The following is a 17,235-nucleotide window of genomic DNA, read 5'->3' as shown; positions in this document are numbered from 1 at the left end:
CACCGTAAAATTCATAACGTCTCGTAATTAAGATACACTGTAAAGCTCATCGCGAAGTTTACTCTTTCTTGACTTCTCTTCATCACTCTTATGTGAGTGAAGATATGTTTAAAATTCTGACCATAAATTTCTTTCAAGGAAATGTGACCTTGTTTATCAAGCATTGCAAAATTAGGGGTGCAAATTAAAAAACTACTCGAGTTCGGCTGAAGCTCGTTCATGTTCGTTGATTTAATAAATTAGTTGAGCTTGGATAGTTTTTGAAGCACACTTAATAAATGAGCTTAAACATGAATCAATTTGTGCTCTCGTTTATTTACGTTCATGAACAAGCTTGTGTATTTATTTTAATTATTAAATTTGGCATACATAATTGTTTTATTATAGATAGCGTAAGACTCGTTTATAAAAACCTGGTTTGAGAAAAAAAAAAAAAAAAAAAAAAACTCGTTTATAAACTCGACTCAATTAATAAACGAGACGTTCACAAACCATTCACGGATGCATAATTTCTTAAACGAACCGAGCTTGAACATATTTTTGAGCTCGTCTAAATTAAATGAAAATGAACATAAACAGTGTAGTATTCTGCTCGGCTCGTTTGAACCCATAGGTATATGTTACCATCGAGGGAGATACGTGTTCCCTTTTGAGACATTCCTATTGAAACGTACTCTTCACAAAGACTTCAGAAAGATAGTGAATATATGGTATGCAAACTTAAAGAAGGACACAATAGTTACCTTCCTTTGGATGTTTGTCCATGGAAATACTACTATATGTTCAAACAAATGCTAAATACTCAGAAATTGATTGATGGCAAACATAAGCATGTTCCTGTGTATTGCTAATGCTAATACTAATGGTAATTAGAGTCATTTTTAAATTACAAGTGGTTTTCATGAATTCACCCATCAATTACATAAACACCACACCACCGATTTGGTGGGCCCAGTTTCTAGAATGAATGAATTTTGGCCAATGTTAGTGTTAATCTGTCCCCAGCCATCAAACTACCAACTACCAAAACTGGATGTGCAGTTTTCAGGTTATATACTTCTTCCGTTTCGAAAATACCGCACTATTTTTTTTTTGCACTATTCATATTACGGTTTTAGTCATTTTTTGTGATTTGTATGTAAAGAAATTTTAGTCATGTGGGGTTATATTAGATTTGTATCGATATATATTTTTTAAATATTAATTTTTTATAATTCTTACTTGCACATAATTTGAAATATTAAGAGTCAAAGTAAATGACTAAAAATCAAACATGGTGCAATGTTTCTGGGACGGAGGAAGTAATATACTTTTTCCATTTCTTTTCGTGTGGCGCCATTTGTCGCTTCGATCCTTCACCAAAAGATTGCCTATATACTAAAAAAAATAATCAACGTTACACATTTAGAAAACTGATTTTGGCACATCTTTATGTGAGTAGAGCATAAAAAACTGTGCTTTTACAGTACGTGTGCCAATATAATTTCTCATACATTTGGTCCATCAATTTTATTTTTCGCAATTCTTGTCGTTCTCAATACCACTCATCCCAACTCTTAACAAAAATACGTTTTGACATGAGACAAACAATAAGGAACGACCAGGCAAAGAAAATATTATAAACAATAACCACTAATTAATAATGTCATAATCTAGTAATTAAGATTGATAATATATGTACGATAAGTTTCAAGATCGAATTTACAACGAAAAAATTAGATGGTGACTAGTAAAGTTGGTAAGAAATTAAAAAAATTCTTTGAATGGGCCCTTAATAACGGAAAATCTGGGCTTTTTGTATTTACGTTTTCTATCCGGGTAAGAGGAAGTGGACGGTGGGATTTTGTGGGTCTAAAAATGAGGATTTATATTTATCTGATTAGAAATACTAACTACCCACCTTAACCTACCTTTGCAGAATATATTAATACCAGAACTTTTTTGTGTTCAAAGTGTATTTTCCAGGGTTGTTAATATTTGTAACATCTGTTACCAAATACTAGTAGTACTCTTTCGAGTATGAAAAAGTAGAGGATGTAATATTTCATCCGTCTTTTAATACTCGTAACGTTTGAACTTTTGCCACTATTTATATAATCTACTTTGACTATTCATAGTGTTTTTTATATTCCCTCCGTCCCGGAATACTTGACCTGTTTTCCTTATCGGGCCGTCCCTTAATACTTGACCTGTTTCTAAAAATGGAAATATTATCACAATATTATATTATTTCTCACTCCACCCCTATTAACCCACCTACCCCCTACTCCATACAAAAAATAATTAAAAATTCAACCCCTACTTTCCCCCAACCCCACCCCTTCACACATTTCCCATTAACTACATTAAAATAATACCCCACTATCAACTACTACCTATTAAATTAAATAAGTCAATTCAAGTCCCTTAAACTCTGTGCCGGTCAAACTGGGTCGAGTATTCCGGGACGGAGGGAGTATAAGATAAACATAGTATGTGGGATCTTGTTAGATTCGTCTCAATGTGTATTTTCAAAATATCAACTTTTTATAATTTTTGCATAAAGAGAATTTAAGATATAAATGATCAAAGTTGTGCATTGGCATGCGTGAAACTAACAAACGTTGCGAGTATTAAAAGACGGAGGAAGTACAATTAATTATAAAATACGTAGTCCGTATTTTAAATTTAACATGTACTCTCTCCATCCTTTAATACTCACACCGTTTTGACTGAAACGCTTGTCAATGCACAACTTTGACCACAAATATCTTTAGCTACATATTATAAAAACTTATAAAAATATTAATAATTTGAAAATATATATTAATATGACGCCCACAACATATTATATACTAACATTTGTTTTCATATACCAAAAAAAAAATAGGGTCAAAGTAAATTATGTGAATAGTGCAAAAAGTCAAAACGGTGCGAGTATTAAGGAACAGAAGGAGTACACAACATGCGCAAATTGCATAGCTATTGCACAAATTTCGCTTCTGTATAGGCCATATGGTCGAGTTTATTATTAAGTTGTGTACGTAGTTGGTTTAAGGTGATGTTTTGGTTGACATGAAATACCATAAAAAATATTCACGTCCTAGGAAATATTTATATATGGAAAACATTCTTCCTAAAAAGTTCTACTTCTCATAATCAACCAAACGAGCCCTTGAGACACGGTTGAAGAAAAGGATGGCGGTTCCTTATGCAAATTGTTAAGTGTTTCCTTACTTTAAAGAGAGAACAGTAATGAGTGTTATCAACTCCCTAATGTAATGAAAATCTCAAGTATTATTCTTTGCACTTAACTGTACATAATTAATTAGAGGTCGGCCGAGTTTGCTAGTCCCTTTTTTTTGAAGATTAAAATGTGTTGATTATTGAACACAAACCTGTCTTTTTTCGTGTTCGGGTTTGCTCTCTTATTGTATATTAGATCGGATCAGAAAAATTAGATCAGATCAGTCAGACCAGATCTAAAAAAGGTAAAACTACTTATAGAAAATATTCAGACTATACTAAATCAGACTAGATAAGACAAAAAACTAAAAGAATCTCAAACCAAGTCAAGTGAAGAGAACAAGGACTTAGAGTACCCACAACTAGACCTGGTTATTGGATAGGGTAGTCCAATAGATATAGGGTTAGGGTCAAGTTAATAGGGATTTTATTGGCAGGGCTCTTATTAGACATGGTCATTATAGGGTCAAACTTATACCGCAATAATTTTGAAAACTAAAATAGTAATAATACAAAAAATTATGTGCATGTATAGCTTCGTATTCGCTTGTCCTTTCACACGGTTCTTTTGTATTTCATTTTCCATTGCTCGTTTATTGACCCTCCCACTAACGACCCGCTATTGACCCGCGACCCTCTTTTGCCCCGCCCATTATGACCGGCTAAAATGACCCTTTCATTACTAAATCCGATTTTGACTGACCCTGACCCTGACCCTGACCCGACCCGCCCGATAACCAGGTGTACCCAAACAAAAGAAGCATGATCCAAAATGTAGCTTTAGCCAGCTGACCGTAGTTGAGGATGATGTTCCATGAACTTTAGGACACGTACCTATATAATAATCATCAAGGCTAAGCTACTCCTTTTATGTGTGTACAAACTACAAAGGGCTTTCGAGCACTCAAGCAACCTCTAAGGGTCGGTTGATCACCCAGGGGCCAGGGCCCACCTTGCCCAAATATAGTGTAACGGTCCTAAGTGCTAACCCCCTCAAGAAGCCTCGAGGTACGTGGGCTTTGGTATGATAATTAATCCGAAATATAAATTTAAAAGCTTTGTTCTCTTCACCCAGCGTGATCTATTTTTTCTAGTTTATGTTCTGGTTTAATCTGGTATGGTCCTGTCTTATTGATTTTTGTGAGTGGCATTTTGCTTTTACGGGTATGGTGTGGTTTGGATTTTTATGGTTGGGTCTAGTCTGATCTGGTCTGATTTTAAGAAAAATAAGTTATAACCAATAAGTGTAAGATGAAGATCTCAAACCTAGATGGTATCGTCTACTATGAAGAGTTCACACCGTCTTCGACGAGTAAACTTATCTCCTGCAGGAATTTGAATTGGTACTTCGATGGACAGCATCTCTCCCGAATGAGGGTTTTTTCCATACCAAACGCTTGAACCATTTACGCCTACCCCAATTGGTTTCTAAAAATTCTATCAAACATGGGTTTACTCGACTCATGATGGAGTTTATACAACTTAATTATATTTAGGGGATGACCTTCCACCGGGACCATTCGATAAGTTTTTAAAATTATTAATTATACGGAGTACAAACTAAAATGTATATGTATGTATAATGTCGCTGATATATTGATTAAATGCGCGCATTTATAATTTATACTACGTACTCATTAATATGTTACGTAGTAAAAAATTTAAACCTTGACCACTCGTAATTTTTTGACCAAGATCTGCCACTGTTACTTATATTGTATTACATGGTTCATGAGTTATAAGAATATGTTTAATTCATCAATGAACGATTAATTATGAAGTGGAATTGTGGATAACGTTATAATCATCATATATATCAAACTTTTTTGCTGTAAGTTTACTCGCAAGTCGGCAAATTCCAAATAGTATGTACGTGTTATTTGTTGTTTATAATGTGAAAATATTTAAGACTTGTTGTCTAAGATTTTGTTAAGTCATAATCTAGTCGATAATTATGAATCCAGAGTCAGACTTACGTGGACTCCTATTACTCTTCTTAATTACAGATTGAATTTATTGACTTCAACTTCGTATGATGTATCTTTGTTCTACCCTACCAAATTTCTCACAGTGCAACAACATACTTATTTATTTATTTATTTATTTATTTATTTATTTATTTATTATTAATCTAGTAAGAATAATTCTTGCAAGATCACTACGTAATAGTGTAATACTAGGAGTATAGTAACTAATGAATATATAATGCTTACATCATGCACCATGGAGCATTAAGAATGATGATCTCATGTACACTGCAAAAAGTGCACGCGGTGAAGCATGCATGCATGGTTGTTAAAACCGCGATTCTAAAAATACGCGACATATTCAAATGTACAATTTTACTTTTTTTAGAAACTTACGATTTTAAAATACACGACTGATTCAAATATAATTTCACTTCTTAGAAACTTACAATTCTAAAATATGAGACAAATAGATTTAAATCTACGATTTTACGATCTTAATTACAATGCAATGATCTAGCTAATACAATAACGAAACTTGATACGCCATGAAAAAACTTTCCTTCTGGAAAAAATTTGAAGTATATAGTAAGAAGGTTATATAGTATATGTGAGTGTATATTGCTTTAGTTTAAACAATTTAATCTTAAGTTGTTTTCTATTGAAAATTGGGTAAACCTTTTACAAATTTTATCAAATTATTGAATCTCACTTCCGCAAATTCGTAAAATCTTACGATATTACGATCCATTCTGACAGGTCCTCTGATTTACAGTACGTAGAATCGTGGTTTTGATAACCTCACATGCAGGTGCATAAGATAGTGTGTGGACGTGTGGTGGATACAGGCCTCCAGAATGGAATACATAGATGATTCAATAATAATTTAGGTTGTGACCACTGACCACTGCTAGGCTCGGCCTTGAGACTTGGGGTCTTAGGGAATGCAATGCGCTTGCGTGGGTGGGTTGTGTGGGCTTACATTATTCTATGCCTCGTAACTGTTCATAAACATTCATCTTCTCTCCAAAATTAACTATCATTTAATTTTTGGACGATATTTTATTCTTGATGTCGTGTTAATCCTGATTTTTTCATGGCGCGACAATTATTTTATTTCACAACCGGGCTACGCGCCTCAGAAATAGAATATATAGACCATGCAATAATAATTTTAGGTTGTGACCACATGTAGTTTGTATGGATGTAGTTACGTTAAAGGAAATGTTGATTGGGGTTCGTTGTACCTCTTTTTAATAGCATACCTCATGTATATGTCCGAATGTCCTTGACTTAATTATTTATACATACAATTCGAATTAGTTGTGCTTTCTCTTTCTTGTCAAGTTGATAATTAAGCACTAAGCTAGCTAGTGTCCATGTCTCATAAATCATAATATGCAATTCATCATATTGGAATTGGAGATATTAAAGTTAAAACTATAAATCCATAGCCATATATTTATATTTATAAAAAAATCAACAAAATAATTATTGAACAAGTAAAATAATTAATCATAGTAGCATACAAATAATCTGATAAATGGACATAATCTTCACTAAAATGATGAAACCCTAATTAACTAAAAAGTGGTGTCAAATGTCATGCATGTGTAAAAATGATTGCATCGAGAGAATGTTGGAAAAGTTTAAGAATAAATGGACAACACTAAAATAGCCACTTAATTTTGTACATGAACATTTTTATGTGTTTTGCCATCTTTTGCGCTTTAGTTACTTGGTTTGGTATACACGTTTCAAAATCTTGATTGTAATGGTTATGTCATTTGTTAGTAACTTAAAAGGCTCAGACTCAACTTGTATTCGACAACATGAATGTTATTAGAAATTAGTTTGAAACCGTAAAAACCAACTAGTTGATCACTTAAAGGCTCTAAATGACCTTGATTCGACAAAATTGTTTTTTTTTTTTAAATAACTAAATTATCATTTAAGAGCGGAAGTTGATGGTTTTAACTACCCAAGATGCCTTCAGGGGTCGCGTCCATTTGACACAATTTATAACATGTTAACCTACAATCGTACATGCTTAAGGGCTCGTTCGGTATCACTGTGAGTTTCTAGTTTTGGGTTTTTTAGTTTTGAAAGTCGTATGATTTAGGTCGAATCATGAACTAAAAATTAGTCATACTTAAATTATATTAATTTTGAAAACTGACAACAAAAAACTGGAAACTACTTTACGTGGTTTTCATATTTTGATTTTTAGTTTTGTAAAAAATAAAAAACTGAAAACAAAAAACGATATCGAACGAGGTTTAAAAACTTGTTTTTGTCTCCCTTTCTTTAAAAAAAATTAATAAAATTCGAAAAAAATGGCTCCCTTTCTTTAAAAAATATTAATAAAATTCGAAAAAAATGGTAGTTAAAGAATTTGGAGTGTTTGAGTCAATGGGGAAAGTGGCTATAAACCCATCACCTCAAAGATCCTGTTTGAAATATGAAGCAAGTGGTGCAATATTGACTAGACAAAGCAAAAAAAGACAAGTGAGTGAGAGAGTGAGTGTTGTTAGGAAAGAAAGAATGTGATGCTAACATCATGGTGTTATACCCAAAAGGACCCTTATTATTGTTTCCCCATTATATGGGACCTCCTAATGGGCCTTATTCCAACTCCTCCTTGAGTCATACTCTTAATAGATGCCATAAAATAATGTATCCATGGAGTAGTTTTTTATTTCATTGAAAAACAAATACCTCTTTTATTGTAAAAAAAAACAATTTTATTTGATTAATTCTATATTTAAAGTAGTATATTTAAAGTGGGAAAAGGGGTCTTTTGGTTTGGGTCAATGGGTGATATTAAGGCTATGGATGATCCGATTTTGTTTTGGGCTTGATTCATGTTTGAATTACTATTAAGGATAGCCCTATAACACTACATGCACCGTAATTAACAAAGCTTTATTCATAAGTAAGTTCATACTTCATATAAGTAGTTGATTGTGTACTTTTGGTGCACAATGGTTGTCATGCATATTGTTCATAATCAAACTGCATTTTTTTTTTTTACTTAGGTGAGAAAATAATACTTTACTGAACCAACACTTATTACATTATAGTCAGTTTAGGTACGAATGTTTTTGCTTGAGCCACTCCAAACATTTGACAGCTGATGGGGATCGCAAGTCACAAGATGAGTTTCCCACCAACTGCACCAACGTATGTTGGTTTATAATCCAATTGCATCGTAATCATATAACTACGAGAACCAGCTTAATGTATACGTATATGCGTATACGTACGGTATATCCCAGAGGCGGAGATAGGGGGGCAGCAGTCCCCCAGCATTTTTAAAAAACGCTAATATAGAGTAATAAATACTAAAATATATCGCTAAATGCTACTTGCCTTATTTGTTATTTCTAGTTTAGTAACTTATTTATACTCCTTGAACTAGGATTCGAATTCTGATACCATACCCTTTTTTTTAGTTCTTTTTAGTTTTATTTTTTTCCCTCGCCCCCCTTAGTTCCATTTTTTTTCTCACCTCCCCAACGTTAAATTCCTGACACCGCCACTGATATACCCCATATATATATGTCTTCGATAGTAAGGTAAGAATTGGTGTGTAGGGGTTTCTTTAGGAAAAGGTGGTGTTTTGGTGAATGTAACACTTGAATGGCTTGGAATAACACAAGCTAATTAGAGGTCCCCCATATAAGAGAATTGAGAAGTAGTTAGAAGAAAATAACATAAGAATGAAAGTTGAAAATGGAAGCATCCATCAACATGATTGTCCATAACCCCACCACCACTTGCTAACTCCATGCCAAAAGCCCACACCATTGTCATGGCCGGATCTTTTCCCACTCCACACCCTAATTCCACCAGAAAATGACGTCTGTCGTCTCACCATAATCTCTCAAAAAATAACATCTTATAATCAGTGGCGGATCTTGAACAGTTTTTTGAGGAGGTCCGGTATAAGAATTAAGCAATATAATATGGAATTTATACAATATTATTCAAATTTAAAGGGGGAGAAACTACAAATAAACTACGGAATTTTTCGCCATAGACTGGGCCATAACTAAGACGACAACTTTTGTGTAAGATCGTCTTACTGAAAAAACCACTTTGATTGTTTAACTAATTGGTTCTATTGTTTAACTAATTGGTTTCATCGCTTAACTAATTGGTTCCGTTGCTTAACTTTTAAGGCACCAGGGTGGTCTTTTGTGTAAGACCGCCTTATATAAAAGTTTGTATAACTAAGAACCAGCGCGGCTTACAACAGAGGAAAGAAAGATATATTAAGAACGTAAACAAAGAACACGCACAGACTTAATGTGGTTCACTAACGCTTAACTAATTGGTTCCGTTGCTTAACTTTTATGGCACCAGGGTGGTCTTCTGTGTAAGACCGCCTTATATAAAAGTTTGTATAACTAAGAACCAGCGCTGCTTACAACAGAGGAAAGAAAGATATATTAAGAACGTAAACAAAGAACACGCACAGACTTAATGTGGTTCACTAACGCTTAACTAATTGGTTCCGTTGCTTAACTTTTATGGCACCAGGGTGGTCTTTTGTGTAAGACCGCCTTATATAAAAGTTTGTATAACTAAGAACCAGCGCTGCTTACAACAGAGGAAAGAAAGATATATTAAGAACGTAAACAAAGAACACGCACAGACTTAATGTGGTTCACTAACAATGTGTTATTTGTGGCCACATGCAGGAAGAGAAGACTTTAGGTATGTTATGACCCAAAGAGTTATATAATGCTATTTATACAAATGTGGAAAATATCTAGAAAATAGGCTCATACAGGTAACACTAGCACAAAATAACCGATATTGTATCCCCGTGTTAGGTTGTTCAGGAGGGGACTAATCGCTTCAAGGCATATTCTAACAGAACAAAAAAACTCTTCGTGTACGAAATAACTTATATACTTCATGTAGTACTATCTAAACAGATATGAAAAGCCTGAAAATAGGCCTAAACAGAAAACCATAGCGAAACCCAAGACTGTGTTAACTTGTTCAAAGGAGACTTAACGGATTCAAGTAAGCATATTCTAACGTAGAGCTAGTGTGTGAACATGTTCCCTTATACAAGTAGCTTAGTCATTAAACGTTTCAATTTGTAACGTCTTTTTATCCTTACCTTATTCCAAGTTTAATTCCATGAGCATGCCATACCAAGTAAACTAGGTCAACTGTAGATAGTCAGCTAATGGTAGCGTGAAAAGATTGACGTCACAAAAATGTATCAACTTTTACTTCCAAGTCTCTTAGCTAAAATTGACCACTAAACATAGATAGTGAAAGAGAACTTGCTTTAAGTTGAACCAAGGGAAAGCCAATTTTGATATAAGTTGGACTTTATTGATCATAGAAAAAACAATAAAGTTGTAAAATTTAATTTGGTAGCTCCTAGAAATATAGGTGTTTTTTTGGCGCGTTATTAAGGACAAATTAACCGTGTAAATATGATTATCGATATATCATCTCTGATAATTTTAACCAATTAAGTTAATTGGCATTAATTAACTGATCAATCCGCAATCTATATTTCCACTAAAACCTAGAACTCTAGAAGGCTGCTACTTTCACAAAGATGCAATATATTCTACAACTTGCTCTAAAAGTAAAATTAAGCTAATTAATTAACTTTTCATAACATTATGGGGAAAAAAGTATATAAGTTTAATTATTTCATCAATGATTATAAGTGGAATTAGCTTGTGGTTTTCCATTCTTGTAGTATAGTGGCTTCCCGGCGGCCAATTGTGTGTAATTGTCATTTATGGATGTTAATTTTACAAACTTAGTTAAAAAAGAAGTTCATAGAATTATACTAGTATCCTGAATTTGATACGAGTACTTGCTTTTGAATGCATTTGGCATTACTTTGAATGATAATTAATCTCTTAAGTATATATATTTATGTGTTAAAATAATTTAATGGTTGACTAAGATGGTAATACAACAACTTACATGTTAGAGGTCTCATTTTAGTGAGTAGAGGATTTCACGTGGCACGTATACATTATTATGAATGTTTTTTAAATATATTAGTATAGATTGAATACATCATACAGATTGAATAAATCATATTAATTATGTGTTTTTTTTACGCGATAATACAAATTTAAGGTTGATTAGAATTGAAAGCCTCGAACATTTTTTTGTGAATACTTGAGCCTCAAGCCTAAAAAATACATGGTCAAAATTTTATATTATTGCTTGATTTTTTTTTTTTTTTTTTTTTTTTGTGTGGTTGGGGGACCTATAATTCAATTAGGTTAGACCACTCTTCTTGTGACTCTTGCCTAAATCAATGAGCCCTAGCATAGATATTCCTCGAAAGGCATGCCCTCTAAATTAATTGCCACAATACATTTCTAGTAGTCATTAAATTCATTTTCCTTACAAATCTATAATGATCTTGACACAATATCCTCCGTCTAAAATATATAATTATGATAATTGTTTTATTGATAATATATAGTGGAACTTGAACGATTAATGTGACAAGTAAATTCTAGCAAAGGAATAATCAAATACATTATTGTATTGTTTTTTAATTGCTTTAACTTTTTGTTGTTGTTGATTTCAATAAATTTATACTTTATGTGTGCAATGAGTTTCTTTCGTGTCGTAGCGTGTATTCATCTTTCTTTGGTAGTGTTAGTCGATGGGAAGTTTCGTTGTATTTCATGACAGAGGTCGTCTAATTTCTGTGATGGATTAAAAAAAAGTACAAACTATTGTCAATATGATTTTTGCTTACCTAGCTTGGTACATTTATCAATACATAATTCTTTCTAAAAATAGATAAAAGTAGAGTTGTAAACAAACTTAAACTCCACTTAATTTTTCTTTTCTTGTGCCTTTTGTCTTCATCTATAGATGCAAGGAAGTGATCAAAGGAATAGTTATAATGCCATCTATTTACTTTGAATATTATATTGTTGAGAATATAATTTATGTGATTGAAAATAATTTGACAATGATATGATATATCTTTTTAACGAGGGAATTTATGATCATCATATCGTTCTATATGCTATACTTGTGTAGCTCTTTCATCTATTCAAAGAATATCTAAATTGTATGAGAATAGAATGAATTTTATATACAACATATTTTCAATTGGAGCCTTTGAATTAGATACCAATTTCAAATAATTAAAGTCACTTTAATACTATATAGATAATTAGATAGATATATACATTCTTTTATATTCAATTAAAATTTTGGCATATTATAAAGTCATATGAATATTTTGTGCACTAGAGGAAGCTTAGCTATGTTGTACAGTGTATACTATGATTAATGAATGATTCAACAAAAATTCCACACCCAATATAGATATTTTCATGGGGTACGTACGTATTGATTAACGTAATTTATCTATCAGAAATAATGGTTCATGTAGTCCGTCTGCGTTTTCTTTATTTTTTTATTTGAAAAAATGGTGTATTGATTAACTAATAATCAAAAGAATTAAACCCGATCACTTTAAAATTTATATTAAGAGAATAAAATAAAAAAAATATGTATGTTGTAAATTTCTGCTTTAACTTGTTCATGGAATATTGATATGATTAACATAGTTTATCTATTCAAAAGAATGATTTCATGTAGTCCGTCTGGATTTTCTTTCCATGAAAGCAATTCTGAGCTTAAAAGATTGAAGTCAACTTACTCTTATACACTACAAGAAATTGTACCATGCATTAACCCGTCGTTATTAGGTTGTCGTTAAAGATACAAATTCTTGTAGTGATATATCTATAAGCTATATAGATTGATCAACCTTCAATAATTGAATTTAAACAAACGATTGCATATCATATAATTGTGGCGGAATATATTCATAAAATAGTGGCTGTTTTATTTTCTCCTTTTAAAAGTAGATGCTTATTATTTCAATTTGGTATTTATATATTGACTAACACATAAATATTCCTAGGATTATAATTAAACATTTATCTGTAAATATCTACTTACTTGAACATGATTTGTTGTTCTATAGGATCGTACATACTATACCTTTGTATTCTTGAATTCTAACGAAACATTTATGTGTAAATATCTACTTAATTAAACAACTATTCACCTTTCATACCCTAAAAAGGAACTTTGATGACATTTGTCAAATAGGTTTGAGACGTACGCGCCCATCAACAAGGAGGAGAGTTAACCACGCCCTCTGAGCATAAGAGGAGGTTCCACCGCAAAACCAATTGATAATAAGAGCAGTACCATTTTTCACCTACTATTATTAATTGATTAGTTAAACGTAACTTCGCAAATAATCGAGGGGGGAATTAGTGCACATAATATATTTAGGTCACAAAATCTAATAGCAAATGATTTTTTATTGTTTTGGGGGAAAGTAATAAAAATATGACGAATCACTTTGAGCGCAAGAAGTTCCATCGCAAAACCAATTATAATGAATCGAAGTACCATTGTATTTATCAACGAAAATGATAAAGGTCGCAACATGCGACCTTTAAGCCGTGTCACAATGATGACATGGCATGCTTATGTGTCATGATTTAAATTGGAAACTAAAATATTTAACTTATATAACATATTATACATATTTCAAACAAAGGTAGGAAAATCCTAATATTCCAATTTTTTTTCTTCTTTAGATCGAATACCTTAATTACATATTTTCATAGTAAAAATATTGCATTGATAGTAAAAATATTCTGATGACGCATATCTACGTGGCGCTTATATGTACCAATTAAATTCCGACACGTAAGATTGCGACAACTAAATATTGTCACAACTTACGACCTTTATCATCATCCATTTATCAATTAGTAAAACGTCATTTCGCAAACAATCGATGGTGAAAGTGCATAATAGAATATTTATATATATTTAGGTCACAAAATTTGATAGCAGATAATGAATCACTTTAAGCCTAAGAAATTTCATCGCAAAACCAATTGCAAATTTGCAATAAAATATCGTTGATTTTTATGAATTAGTTAAACGTCATTTCACAAACAATCGAGGGTGAAAGTGCAGAATATATTTAATTAGGTCACTACTACCATGGGATGGTGAATCTAATTTTAAGAAGAATATTTGATGTCAATATTATTTCGACCCACGTATATATAAGTAATGTCAAGTGGACAACATGATCGAGAACATCAATATGAAGAAAAGAATAACGCACTTTTATCACTTTTTACCATCTATTCATATGTTGATCGATCGAGAATATATCATCGATTTACCAACATGAGAACGACGTCATGGTATTAGGAAACATGCACCCTAAAATTATTTAACTTCTTTTCACTTATTTAACACGAGAATGACAAAAGAGTGATATTCACTTTCTTTTTTTGAACTTATCTGAACTTATTAGAATATATTTTAATTATAAAGAAAATTTTAATCAGCTAATCCTTATTTTTCCTGAAATTATATTATCAGAACTTATTTTTCCTAAAATACGTGAAAATAAGTTGAACAGCTAGAACAACGTTGTAGTACCACACAATATAGGTATCCCTAGTACTACACAATATTTCAAATTGACAATAAAAAAAAAAATGATGTTAGCTAGCATCATCACATAGCAATTATACATTTATACGTTGTACTAGCTAGTATGATGTTCCAACAATTTCAATTTATCATATGTTTGTGTGCCCTTAATTAAGAATCCATTTGTCAAGTTGATTTATATGTTTGTGTGCCCTTAATTAGTTTCTGCCACACGTATAAATAAGAGGGTCGGGTGGCCTTTGAAATTTAAATATATATACTACGTCATTAATTACATGTAGCGGCGGAGCCACGTAGGTACAAGGGTGTCGGCCGATCGATCATCTAGTTTTTTATTTTATTTTTAAAAGACGTCTATACCTTGTATTTATTAGAAAAAAGCAAATTAATATAGATTAATTATAATTACTATTTTATTAACATGTCGATATTCAGTGGCGGTTCTTAGTTATAGACTTATAAGGGATAAATCAGTATTGTGTTTTTAGTTACGTATCGACACCCCTAAAATTTGAATATAATTGTTTCAATTTCATACTATATTGCTAACTTTTTTATCGGCCCCCTCTCGTACGACTGATCAAGATCTGCCACTTTCAACATCACAACTCAAAAATCCTGACACCACCACTGATATTTACGTACACCATGTTACTTAATTAGTATACATATTATTGGGGGTAACGTAGTCGTCTTTTATACTCCATTATTATGTTTTCAGTACACATTGCATGCATTAATGGAAATGGGTCTCCAGTCTCCTCCATGTTTTTATTTGTAATTACTAATTAATTACTCCATAGTAGTCACGTACAAAATGGTACGACGTCTACCTACAATGCTAAACTTGGCTGCTGCCAAATAATACTCGCACGCATAATTGCTCGTGTATGTTCCCACTCCACACTACATATATTTTATTATGTTCTGTCCTGATGGGAAGTGACACGTGTCACAAGTCACAAAAACGTACTTCATTGTAATTTGTAACACTTATATGTGAGGCCTATGACTATGAGTGATGACACACACGCTCAAACATATATACATATACACCCAAATGTATTTTGCATAGTAATAACACTCAATAATTTAAAATAAGTGGAAATAAGGTGAACAGAATAGGGCCTAATTCGATACTAATTAGCTTAATTGATGGATCGGTTTGGTAAGGATCCTTATATTCATAGCCAATTTATCCCTTATATTTACTACTCAAATATAGGGGATAGATTGGCTACAATATTGTATATGGGTGTCTTCGTATTTACTAGAAAGTTAGCAAGGCAGCAGATTGGATAACGAATGTAGGTCATTTAGTTTTTTTTTTTTTTTTGACAAATTAAGGTCACTTAGTTTCTAGTAGTATGTATAATGATCCTTGTAATAACCCAAAATTATCCTCATTTATACAAAACAACTCCAACGGGAGAGTTTCCTAAATTAATTTTTTTACCTTATTAAAAAAAGATTTTTTTTTTTGGCGATGTCGTATTATCATCCCCATCCAATACACTACAAGAATTTGTATCTTTAACGACAACCTAATTACGACGGGTTAAAAATCCCGTCGCAAAAGGCTTTTGCGACGGGGCTAACAACCAAACAATGACGGGAATAACCGTCGCAAATGTCTTTTACGACGGGTTTACGACAAATTTACGACGGGATTTCTGTTAACGACGGCCCTCTTTTATGATGGGTTCGCGACAGGAAATTCCGTCGTTAATCAACGATTATTGGCCTTTCGCGACGGGATTTCCCGTCGTTAATAGTACCATTTCTTGTAGTGATACACTATAGTTATCAAGGAATATAACAACGAGGTGCTCGTGGACAATAATTGGTCTGAAACTATGAATTTAATATATACACACACACAAAATTTATAAAAAAATAACAATTTATGTGTGTACGAGTATTATAATTTCGTTAATACTTGCGTTAAATTAAGTACAAAACGTATTAATATAATCGAGTTGATAGTTATTCTCTACGGTGCAAAATGATCTAGGGTTACGTCTTATGTTAATTTAAAATGGTATTATCTTATTGGGTGATGATAAAGGTCGTAAGTTGCGACAACATTTAGTTGTCGCAATCTTAAGTGTCGGAATTTAATTGGTACACATAGACGCTACGTAGAGTATGCGTCATCAGATTATTTTTACTATCAATACAATATTTTTACTATGAAAATATGTAAAAAAGGTATTCGAGATAAAAAAAAAAGGAAACAAATTAGAATATTAAGATTTCCCTACTTTTTTTTGAAACATGTATAATAGGTTAAAAAAGTAAAATATTTTAGTTTCCAATTTAAATCATGACACATAAGCATGCCATGTCATAATTGTGACACGGCTGAAAGGTCGCATGTTGCGACCTTTATCATTTTCGTATCTTATTACCATCTAAGTTATACATTATCGGCGTACAATACACTACATTTATCAATGAGTGCAAGCATAATATTCTATATTTACATAACGAGTGTCTCGTGAACAATAATTGATATGAT

This window comes from Spinacia oleracea, chromosome 2, assembly GCF_020520425.1.
Source record: "Spinacia oleracea cultivar Varoflay chromosome 2, BTI_SOV_V1, whole genome shotgun sequence".
Lineage (NCBI taxonomy): Eukaryota > Viridiplantae > Streptophyta > Magnoliopsida > Caryophyllales > Amaranthaceae > Spinacia > Spinacia oleracea.
This window is presented reverse-complemented; position numbering follows the sequence as displayed.